Source organism: Gavialis gangeticus, unplaced genomic scaffold (assembly GCF_001723915.1).
Source record: "Gavialis gangeticus isolate Ggan-Ray unplaced genomic scaffold, GavGan_comp1, whole genome shotgun sequence".
Taxonomy (NCBI): Eukaryota; Metazoa; Chordata; order Crocodylia; family Gavialidae; genus Gavialis; species Gavialis gangeticus.
Window position 1 is genome coordinate 16,226,954 of NW_017729034.1, and position 12,020 is coordinate 16,238,973.

The 12,020-nt window shown below is 48.3% G+C and overlaps 1 protein-coding gene across 7 annotated transcripts in view; it reads right to left on the reverse strand.

Moving 5' to 3' along the window:
- Positions 1–10,658, reverse strand: part of LOC109304674 (rap1 GTPase-activating protein 1-like) — a 160,124-nt gene extending 149,466 nt beyond the window's left edge. For 3 of the 7 annotated variants that reach the window (XM_019527415.1, XM_019527416.1, XM_019527414.1), the window contains exon 1: positions 10,473–10,658. The gene's annotated coding sequence lies outside the window, so the exon portion shown is untranslated. The remainder of the gene's footprint in view (positions 1–10,472) is intronic. The other 4 variants (XM_019527417.1, XM_019527419.1, XM_019527418.1 and 1 more) reach the window with 3 other exon arrangements.
- Between the last annotated feature and the right edge of the window lie 1,362 nt (positions 10,659–12,020).

A 12,020-nucleotide genomic window follows, 5' to 3' on the forward strand; every position in this document is an offset into this window, starting at 1 on the left:
CATCAAGCCTCTTCTTAAAGACCCCCAGGGTAGGAGCCAGCACCACTTCCCTTGGAAGTTGGTTCCAGCTCCTCGCCGCCCTGACTGTGAAGTAGTTCTTACGGATGTCTAATCTAAACCTACTCTCCAACAACTTTATGGCCGTTATTCCTTGTTATGCCAGGGGGCGCTAGGGGAAACAATGTCTCTCCCAAACCCTTCTGGTCCCCCCTAGTGAGTTTATAGATGGTCACCAGGTCCCCCCTCAGCCTTCTCTTGTGAAGGCTGAACAGGTTCAGGTCCTGCAGTCTCTCATTGTAGGGCCTGCCCTGTTGCCCCCGGATCATGCAGGTGGTCCTCCTCAGGACCCTCTCAGTGTTGTCATTGGTATGACATTCAACCAGGTTTATTTCAAACCAGTTTCAGCCATTTTCAAACTGGTGTATATGCACTGAACGTCTTTTCTGTTACAAGTTTAAACCAGTTTCTGATCACTTAAACCAGTTTATGTGTAATGTCTGTCCCTAGCCTAAAGGTGCGTATCTACCCTACCTTCTGACTGATTTCAGACTAACACAGCTAACTGCTTTGCTCATCCTCTTTGTCAAACAACTTTGCAGAAAGAGCATGCAAAATTAGGTGGTTCTAAAACACGTTAACACAGTGTAGCTTTGTATCACACTCTAGCAATAAGAACACATACAGAGGTTTATGACTCTCCTATTGCTTCCATGCAAAAAGATCCATAGCTACGTGTGGTGGAGTCTCATGCTCTTACATCTAGCAATCCTGGGTTCATTACCCACCCTGCAGTTATACAGTGCAAACTTATTGTAATAAAAGTGCACGGAAGTGTGAAAAGAGTTAATTAAAAGAGGATATTCACTAGAAAAGGGTTAGTCCATTCACTGTACCATAGCTAAAAAATTGGTTCCTGCTACAGGGTTTGTTAAAAGTGACAGTTTATTATAAGCAGGTTTTGTTTCATGAGATTATACCCTAGTATGTTTTTCTCTAAAGACCAGGGTACACTCTTTTTGCAGGGTCAAGAATTCTGATGCCCTGCATTCCACTGATTCATTTTTATTTGTATAACCTACTGGCATTATGCAGGTGGGTGTCTCTCTATATGTTTTGGTCAGCACAGAGTAACAGCATACTTTACGCCAAGTGAAGAACTGAAGGGGAAGAGGTTTGTTTTGTGCATCTGAAATGTGAAACTCTGGTATGATAGATATCATAACTAGTAAGGATTGCTCCCTGGGTGGCATGGGGATCACATTCCATTAGCTCTGGTACCCTTGTTAACCTCACACCTGTCCTGTGGGATGCCACTGCTGCCAAGGGAGGCGTTGGCATGGGCAGCATCTACTGAGTACAGTGACCCTCATGTGACGAACTACTGTAGCCACCACCATTCACTACCACTGCCCAGTGCTGCTGATTCCTGTTGACACCAACAATAAGCTACACTGAATTTGGTAGGGACAAAGGCAGTGGCTGCAGCAGGAGGCTGCAGTGGCTTCCTGGCTGCTTACTGTGCCAGTATCTCCCCCCAACAAAAGTGGCATCTCCCGCACAAGATTGGGTACATCTGACTTCTATCCCTGTTCCCCACAGCCAAACCTGTAACTGGCCCTGACCCCAGTCCTTCCCAAGTGCTTCCAGCTGCAAGGGCTGTACTGGGACAATAAAGTGGCACCTCCTTTAATTCCATTCTGGCACTCCCTTTAAGTTGGATCCTGGGTTGTGCCTCAGTCATCCACCCCTAGTTATGCTACTGATGCTTATAGAAGAAAAAATGGTACATTAGACTAAAGAGCCAGAAAGAATTGTTGGACTGTCTATATGCAAAGCATATATATAAGTGAATTTAGTAGCTGTACTAATACTTACTTTATTTTTGCAATTTTGTGATTTTTGCTTAACAGGAACTGTCCATTTAAGAACAGGGTATGGTAAAAATGTAGAGTTCAGTGTAAAACCAATACTTCACCTTTTTGTCTATAGAACATCTACTCTGCTGATACAAGCTTCAAAAGGGTCAGAATTTAATTTAATAGAGTAATCTTCCCAGAAGCAAGACACATTCTAAAAGGTGTGATATTAGTTCATCAGTATGACTGAAGGCCTCAGAGGTCTGTAGATACACAAAGCTCTTGGGTCAGAGTCGATATCTTTTATTAGACCAACTAAATAGTAGCAAAAAATTCCTTTCTTTGCAAGCTTTTGGGCACATACACCTTTCATCAGGCTGAGGAGACTTCAAAGATTGTAAAAGTCCTCCTATTTAAAAAATAAACTCCATTTTGCACAGGGGAGGAAGAGGCTGGAAGTTTATCCCCCTGGGTATCTGAGAGTCCTTTTGTGGGAGTGTTGCTCTGTGATGTGCAGATTAGGCTGTCTTCTGCCCTGGAGGTGTCCAATATCAGAGGCAGCAAGGAGCTACAGAGCTCTTCACCATAATCTACCTGTTTTAATCCTGCCCAGCTCAGTAGAAACTAAATATTATTCCCATTCCATGACCATTTAGTGGCTCTTATTTGAAATGAGTCTGAATGATTCCAGTTCTAGTGCTGTAAACTCATTTTTTTTCTTTGGCACTGGATTGAAAGCTCTGTTGGGCTGGGATTGTCCCTTACTTTGTGAATGTATAATGCCAAGCAGAATGGGGGCTCAATCTTATTTAGTCTTCTAGGCTAGGGACTGAAGTTACACAGAAACTGTTTTAAGTGACCAGAAACTGGTTTAAACCTGCAACAGAATAGAAATTCAGTGCACATAAACCAGTTTCAAAATGTCTGGAACTGGTTTAAGATAAACCTGATTAAACATAGTATCAGATTTAATGGATTTAGATCAAACCAGTTTATGAAACGTCTGTCCCAGAACCCTTCCTGGTTCAAGTTAAATCAGTCACCCAGCATCCCAGCATTTTGCAGCCCTGGGCCAAGCTGTGTTATCTGCTCCTGAGAGTAGGGCTAGCCCTGCCCCTCTGGCTCAATGGCCTCATTGGTTGGCTCACTTTCTGCCCCCTTCCCTGGCATAGCACAGCTGGAGTCTGGGGCCAGGGAGGAGGGGTTAAACTTCCCATAGAGCTACCCTGACCTGCTTACTTAGTGCTGACTGTGGACTAAAAATCCCAGAGGCACCTGGAAGTAGAAAGAAGAAGTGATGAGCACCCTGCAGAGTCTTGCTGCTGTGAGTCTGGACTGCAAATCCCAGAAAACTTGGGGGCAGCAGGAAGAGGAAGTGAACACACAGCCCATGCTGGCTATGTGTCAGAGAGCCATGCTCTAGTGCCCCTTGGCTTCTGGCTTGAGCCACTGCAGGCATGTGACTGCATTTCCTGAATCAAAGCTGAATGTCTGTTCATTTGCTTATTTGTTCAAACTCTGCAGCTTAGACTAACCTGCAAAGACTGAATCGATTCAGCCTTGGGCTTTTTGACTGTCTGTACTTAGCCCTAGTGAGAGGTCTGCATCAAGGCCAAACTGCTCACTTGAACTTTGACAGAATTGTCAATATTTTGGATGTTGAGTAGTGAACAAATTTTATGGAGTTAAATGGAAAGAGGGACTTACCATGAGTCAGCTGATCTGTGGTAACTTACTTTGTCCATTTCTATCTCAGGTTAACTAAATCAGGATATCTTACCTTAAGGAGGATTCATTCAGAGATAAGCTGCCCCAGTTTGGCTTCCATTTGCAATAGGATAAGAATGGACACATACTTTTCAAACAAATCACCTGCCTGGGTTTTGATAAACAAATTGCCTATCTCATGATCCTTAGGTATCTAGCACATTAATTTTGTACTTTCAGGGTTCATAGAATCATAGAATGAAGGACTGGAAGGGACCTGTAAGATCATCAAGTCCAGTTACCTATCAAGGGCAGGAGGTAATTGGACTCAAAAAAGCTCAACGAGGTGCTTGTCCAATCTCCTCTTGAACACCACCAGGGAAGGCAACTGCATCGCCTCTGCTGGAAGTGTGTTCCAGATTCTAGTTACCCGTACAGATTCTAGTTACCCTTACTTCTACAGAAGTTTTTCCTTACATCTAGCCTAAACTTTTCCTCGACTAGCCCATTGGACCTCATCCTCCCAGGGGGTGCTTTTCTGAAAAGTTGCTCTCCCAGATCCTGGTGTTCTCCCTTGACACATTTGTAGGCAGCTATTAAGTCTCTCCTCAGCCTTCTTTTACTCAGACTGAACAAACCCAGATCCCGAAGTCTTTCCTCATAAGACCTATCCCTCAGGTCTCTGATCATGCGTGTGGCCCTTTTCTGCACCCTTTTGAGCTTGTCCACATCCTTCTTGAAGTGCAGTGCCAGAACTGGGCACAGTACTCCAGTTGTGGCCTCACCAACACTGAATAGAGGAGGAGGAGCACCTCTCTGGATCTGTTGGCGACATCTGCTGATGCATGCCAGAATTCTATTTGCTTTATTGGCAACTTCATCACACTGGTGGCTCATATTCATCCTCTGGTCAATTGTCACCCCTAGGTCCTTTTCAGATGCAGTGCCAACTAGTGGACCACCACCCATCATATAGATATGGTGAGGGTTCTTCCTACCTAGATGGACGACTTGGCACTTGTCCCTGTTGAACCTTATCTGATTGCATTCAGCCCATAGGAACAGCCTGTCAAGGTCATCCTGGATCTTTCTCCTGTCCTTGGACGTGCCCACGTCCCCACAGCTTGGTATCATCCACAAACTTAATCACTGCACTTTCTACTCCCTCATCCAGGTCATTGATAAATTTGTTATAGAGAACGGGCCCAAGCACCAATCCCTGGGGGACACCATTGGAGATGACCCTCCAGGATGAGGCCACCCCATTAATTACCACTCGTTGGGATTGGCCACTAAGCCAGTTGCCAACCCAACTCACTGTAGCCTAGTTTGGGACAGTGCTCTCCAGCAATTGAGAGGATTTAATGGGAAACAGTATCAAAGGCCTTGCTGACATCTAGGTAGATGATGTCCACCTCCTGTCCCATGTCCAGCTGGTTAGCTACCTTATGTCTTTATAGCCCTCTATTCAGACTGTAGATTACCATCCTGCTGACAAAGAAAAACAACCCCAGAGGTTGGAGGAAGAAATTGAAAAAAAACCTGTGATCACAAACTGAATTGTCATGAAATGTTTACATGGAAGAAGCAGAGGGTAAGAGGAAGAGTAAAGGTTTTGGTGTTTTATTAAAATTTGCTGAAAGCCACTTAAATTCATGCCATTCTTCATTCAGAAAAGTATCTTTAGCTCTACATTTTCACTGCTTTTAAATAGGAAAACTGGGTTCTCTGTAAGGCACACGTGGCTGGAATTATTCTCACACACTGCTGAATATGTTATAAAGAGGCAGTTGTAACCTGCAGTATGCCCTACTGTTTCAGCTCTACCAACATGTAGGGACCTACCAAATTCAGGGCAGCTGGCTCTCAATTTTGTGGTCTGAGTGCAGCGCCAGTCACCATTTTTACAGCAGAGCATGGCAGGCCTCCCTATGCCTCTGATTAGCCAAGGGGCCAATGGAGATTGGTCAGTCTCCAGGAGGGGTGGGAGTTCCAGGGCCCCATAACCAATCAGAGGCATGAGGAAGGGCCTACCAGGGTCTTCTGCAAAAATCTCCCTGCCTCTCCTCCCCTCTCCCTCCCCCCATGCTTCAGGGTGCCAGGACTTCCTGCCATTTTCTGTTTGCAGCTCCCTTTTTCCCCGCCCCCTGCTGGCTGTCTTCACGCTTTTTTGTGGTCACCACGTTTTTTTGTGGGGACCAGGTTTTTTCACAGGGGCCCTACCAATTTTGCAGTCTCTGTGAAAATCGCAATATCATGATTTCAGTAGGTACCTACCAGTACTCCTATATCTTGTCTTATAGCCCCACTGCTGTTCCAGTTCTGGGTTCCCAGCACACCTCTCCTATACCATTCCTGTCTGCAGCTGCAGGACTAACAATCTGTCAGCAAACATTTGTTTTAGTAAAGCCAGTATATTGACTTTGACAGGTTCCATAAACTCTTTAATTTTTTATCCACAAGCATTCATAAGAGGGATTTTTGCTGTCTGAAAAAAGTGTTCCACATCCTTGCATTAATATCTTCCTGAGGGTGCAAGATAGAAGCATGTGTTTAGCCATTTTCTAAATGCTTCACAGTGTGAAAGTCATCCAGGAAGCAAAAGGAGTATTGTAAGACTTATATAACTAAGCACGTAGCCATTCATAGTAAATTACAATTCATATAAACATCATGGCCCTGTCCAGATAAATGACCCTTGTGTTGAAGTATGATCACAGGAACTACTGTCTGAAGTATTTAGAAGAATCAGCCTGTCCATAAAAACCAGCCTCAGTGTAATTCACCATCAGAAAATAGGTCTAACATGATTAAATAAAATGTTTGCTGTGAATCATTAGCCTTGAGACACGGCAGCTCCTGCACTCTAGCCTGGGCCTCTTCTCAGCCCAGCTCTGCCAATTATGCTCTTCGAGGGTATACGTGGATTGTTACATTCATTTCACTTATGCCCTTGCCCTAATAATAACACTGGGGCATGTAGGAGCTGGGGCTTTGAATTCCCCACCGCTGTCACACATTGATGTCTGAACTCCAAGGGAAAGAGAGGGCAAGACAGAAGCAGAGACAGTGAGCATGACTGACTGCCATGGATAAAGCCAATATTATGTCAGTCCTTTATTTAGGATTTTCTCTAATTGTCTCTGTCTCATCCTTGCAACTCAGGAACATGTGGGAAAGTAAACCAACCAGCTGTCGCTAAACTGCCTAGACTTTTACTCCAAGATCTCTCATTTAGTCCATACTGGGAGTGTCTGCACATTTGCTTTAATGTGCAGAAGACTATTTTACTGTGCATTAAAGCATCACGTAAAAAAACCCCATGCCATTATGTTAATGCACGGTGAAATAGTCTACAGTGCATAAAGTGTCACTAAGAAAGTGTGCAAATGTGCTACTGCACATTAGTGTAGCCAAATGTGCATAAATTTACTACCTCACATTGGAGGTACTATATTTAATACACATTAGAAAAGGCGCATTAATACGCATATAGACATGCCCACTGAGCTGCTTCCCTGTGCTGCGGCTGGAAGGAGAAGCTGTAAGGGGAATGGATTTCATTCAACCCTTCTCTGTCCACCCAGAAAAATCAGAAGGAATTCAGCTCATTTGAAGGAGGAAAGGTAGAACCTGAAATCCTGCCCTTCATATCCTGGAAGGAGAGAATACCAAGTAAAAAAACAATCTAGCATACCCCACCCTAGCCCACTCTCCACTCAGATCTCAGGAAGTCTTCTTCCTCCTTCATTAAGGAGAGAAAGTAGTCCCAGCATCAGAGAGATGGAAATCAGGCTGGCGTGCTGGGGCAGGGTTATGGCTGTAAGTTGTTTCCCTTGTCTAGTTTTAGTTTCTGCCACCATTATCTCACCTACAAGCAGGAAGAAGCTATGGCAACAAAGTACCAAAGGGGCATGCAGGGGAGCTAGGGTTGTTAGAGGTACATACCCTCCATAGGTTCCAAATGTGAAACTGCGCTTCCGGGAAAACATTATCCACTCTTCTGTCTTGTTAAAGGCAGGCTTATGTCTTTCTTGTACACGGGCTTCTTTCCTTTCCTGCTGTCTTGTGGTGGAGAAGGGCGCAGGCTCACGTCCCCATCTCCAGAGAGCACAAGCTTCATCCTGCACCCCCACAAAGCCCAGCCCCCATGTGCTTCCTTCTCCAGAGATGCACTTCAAATGAAAGAATGAAAAGAGCTGCTCACAGCTAGGACTGGGCCTAAACTGCACGACAGCAGGAAGCTCCTGGGGTGAGACTGCAGGGTACCCGATGAGCAAGGGAACAGCAGAGAGAAAGAAAGCAAAAGAGCAAGTGAGAGATGGAGAAAAGGAAGACTGGAAGGGAATAAGAGTTCATTCATGGAGGGGGAAAAGGAGTGCCCCCTTCTCTTGGCTTGGTGAGTTCAGCGTACCCAGATCATCCTTCCTCTGAGCTGGAAACTCTCAGGTGGAAACAGCAAAAGGAGCTGATGACCAACTCAGGAATTTCAGGGATTTTGTGCTAGTGGAAATGAAACAGTACCTGAAGGAGGAAGAACCACTATTGCCCCCCATCTAGAGTAAGAGCTGTCCTCAAGCTGCCTCCTACAGGAAGGGTCAACCAGACTTGCAATCCCCCAGTGCTGCCCATTCCCTAGTGGTAGAAAGACAGGAGTCACTGACCCCTTCCACAGCTGCCCTCTGCTCAGGTAATTAAAACATAAGGCGAGATTTGCCACACCGTCTCCCTTGTGAAAGATCTTCCTGCTTTAAGAGGCAAGCTTGTGCTATGAGACTTCTTGCTGGGGAGGGTGGGAGTGTTATTGCATCAGCATAGAGTCTCCATCTTGACAGAAATTTGAGTTGGGAACATGACCCCTACTGCCTGGTTGTGACCCAGCTGTTTGAGGACATAAAACCCTTTCAGATACATTTCTTCCTTGATCCCCCTTCCCTTCCTTCTCTTTCCTTGGCTGAATCCCATTACCGCAAGAAGATGTAATCTTATTTCACTATGTAGCATAAAGACCTGTAGCCTCTGTATGTGCATCATTGCCTAGGTCAAGCAGAGATCTCCCTGCAAGCTCCTTCCAAGTATCTGGTATATGGTAATGCCCATAAGAGATCCTCAGATGGGTTAATCACTTCCATTTGTAAACAACTCAAAACTTCATCAGTCCTCACTGCCACAGCTATCAACAATCCACAAATCCCTTTTAACAGCTGCTGCCCCTTTACTTGCCACAAAACCAGTAGCTTATGTGCCTACACACTAAATACAAGCATTCCCCTTGACTACATGCCTGTCTTTAGATGTATTAATGAGCAAGTTTTAGTATGAATTCTTAAATATTACAGTGCCTTATTCTGTATTTATGGGTTGGAATCCACACATAGTTGTGTAAATGTATTTACTGTGAATGTCACAGTGTGTTTTAGGGGTCATTTTTCCTGTCAGCCTACAAGCACTCCCATTTTCTTTGTCTGCCGTAATCCTAAGTACAAATTCTTTTAGGCATTTTAGGTTTTTGGTAGTGTTGGAGCATTGCCGAAGCTGGGATGATGCAGGAAATATGTGAGAAGCAAGGTTTCTGGCAGTATCTTTTATTGGACCAATTGTGTATTTGGGACGGACGTTAGCCAAACTTTCTAGCAAAACATTATGTGTGTTTCAGTCCATTTGTTATCGGTGCCTTTCAGATACATGCATTACTGTTTCCTTTTCCATGTTTTTTGTTAAGACGCTTGTTCCTATCAGGACTGTTTTGGATTCACTCCGACACCCTGATCTCTGTACAAGTCGTTGCTCGAATGTCTGATGGGAGATACTAGCTTCACAGAAGGGAATGTGAGCACATCCACAGAACCCAGCAACGCACCAGCACAGCAGTGGGAACATCACAACACATCTTTAGACTGTGACCGCTCCCGGTCAGAAACTCTCTCTTTGTGTATAATTACAAAGGCGCAATAATAAATACTAACCACAGGCGCAGCCATGCGCACACCCAATTCCCACACATGCACAGCTGCCCAGGGCTGCGCACAGCCGTGCCTGCGCAAGCACCCACGCTCATAGATTTATAGATTCATAGATGCTAGGGTCGGAAGGGTAGGTCATCGAGTCCAACCCCCTGCCCTGGGCAGGAAAGAGCGCTGAGGTCAGATGACTCCAGCCAGGTGCTTGTCCAGTCTCCTCTTGAAGACCCCCCAGGGTAGGGGAGAGCACCACCTCCCTTCGAAGCCTGTTCCAGATTGGGGCAACCATGGGTGACTGGTGCCACCTTAGTCAAGGGGGGCACCAGCGTTCCCGCCTGCCCATCTCCTAAGTGGTGAGCGCAGCCAGTCAGGGAGTGCACGTGCAGCCCCCTGCACCCCCTACCTGTCGCCACTGCTGGCAACCCTTACAGCAAAGAAGTTTTTTGCTAATGTCCAACCTGAACGGGCTCTCCCTCACTTTGTGGCCATTGTTCCTAGTTACTCCAGGGGGTGCCCTAGTCAATGGAGCCTCTCCGATTCTCTGCTGCCCTGCCCTGATGAATTGATAGGCAGGCACAAGATCACCTCAGCCTCCTCTCGGGGAGGAGAAGGCTGAGAGGTGCGGGCAGGTCCCGGATCCTGAGCCGGCGCCAGAGGCGCGCAGCTGGTGGCTCTCCCAGCTCTGAGGGGGTGATGGAGACGAGGCGCGGGAATCCCCACCTCAGCCTGTCCCTCCCTCTCTGTTCCCTCTCCAGACAGCCTGCCTCCCGCTCCCCCGCGTCCCCGCGCGCCGCATGCCAGCACAATGTCTGCAGCCCCTTCCCCGGGGGCTCCGCTTCCTGCACGAGCCGCATGGAGGACCTGCACCGCCCTCCCCCCCCCGGCCTCGCAGCCCATTTAATTGGCATCGCGGGAGAGAGGAGAATGAAAAGCAGCTCGGCTCCCCTACCTGCGCCGGCCTTTCTCATCCTCGGCTGGCGAGCGGATGGAGACCCAAGCGTCCAGCTGCTCCCGCCCGCGCTCCCCTCTCCTCCCACTATCAATTATTCAGGCAGGCTGCAGTGTCCTTCCCCTCCTCCTGCCTCCTTCCCCCTCTCCTCCGCGGCTCCCGCCGGCGGTGCCGTCCCACTCGGGACCGACGCGCTCGCGGCTCGGGGACGGGGCGGCGGCGCTCCCGCAGCCCCCCGCTCGGCGCACACTGCCCCCTGCCCGCCCGGCAGAGGTCACCTTCACCGACGAGAGAGCTTTTTCCCCCCTTCTTCTTCTTTTGCTTGGCAGCTTTTGCTCGCTTCAAGGGCAGTGGGCATTGCTGTGGCCCGCCGGATCATAAACCAATGGGTGTTACAGGGGTACACCAAGCTGGGTCACGGGGGTCGGTGGCATAGGTCCGAAGAGGAACAGAAGGCGCTCTCACTGGGTGAGGGAAGGGTTAAGATACGCCTTTATGAAGTCCGTGTCATCTTCTGATCAGTGGCCACGCGGAGGGGGTGCACACGGACACACGTGCACCCCCTCAGCGTGGTGGTGCACCCCCTACGAAAATGTCGGCAGTGCCTACGGGTGGTCACCACTCGCCACCTCCACCACCAGCACCGCCAGCAGCGTCTGTGGGCTGTCAGCAATTGCCGCTGGCTGCCACCAGCAGTGCCAACCCCTTACCACCCCTCCCTGCTTACCACCACCACGCTCCCGCTGCTGCCAGCACTGCCATGCTCCCCCAGCTGCCGGGGGCACACTTCGTTCGTGATTCTGATGACTGGGTAACTTAGTCCTACAACAGAATAAGGGGAAAGACTAGGCTTGTCCCAGATAAAAGAGCCTTTCCTTACAAGGCATCCCACCTCCCACCCACCCACCAGGTGTATTCAGGGCCCTCCCTTCTTGGGGGGGAATCAGGGCAGGCCCCATGCTTTGGGGGGCCCCGTGGAGATGGGTGGAGTGGCCGCGGTGACTCTGCACCACCGCTGCTGGCTTTATGTGCAGCCACTGGCTACCCCCGCCCCCACGGCCGACACTGCCGCTGTCAATGGTGGTGGTAGCTTCATCCGGTCTGGGGTACATGGGATTGAAGTGGGGCAGGGCCCCGCGTGGGCTGATTTGCCCCAGGCTCTGCACCCTGCTCAGGTCGGCTCTGGGTGTATCTGTGGCATTGAGGGCTCAGATCAAGCATAGTGGCTTCTTAACCTGGCAGGGGAAATACTATGCCAAGAAGGCAGTTTTCCTGGACCACTTCACAGGAGTGGTTCAGCACCCACCAAGGTGCAGCGGCTTTAAGCCCAGTTCACGGGAATGCGAGTCTTCTCCCTTGGTTGCTCCCAGGGCCTCATGGCTGAGGGCAAGCAAAACTCAGGGGCATTCAAACCCCAAGCCTCCGGGTTTGGGCCTGCAAGTAGGGTGCCCGCCAAAGGTTTTGAAAACATCTGAAGGCCCAGGTGTGGATGGCAGATGTTTGCCGGTAGTAGGGCCCCTTACAGTTCTGAACTCTTGGATTTGGAAT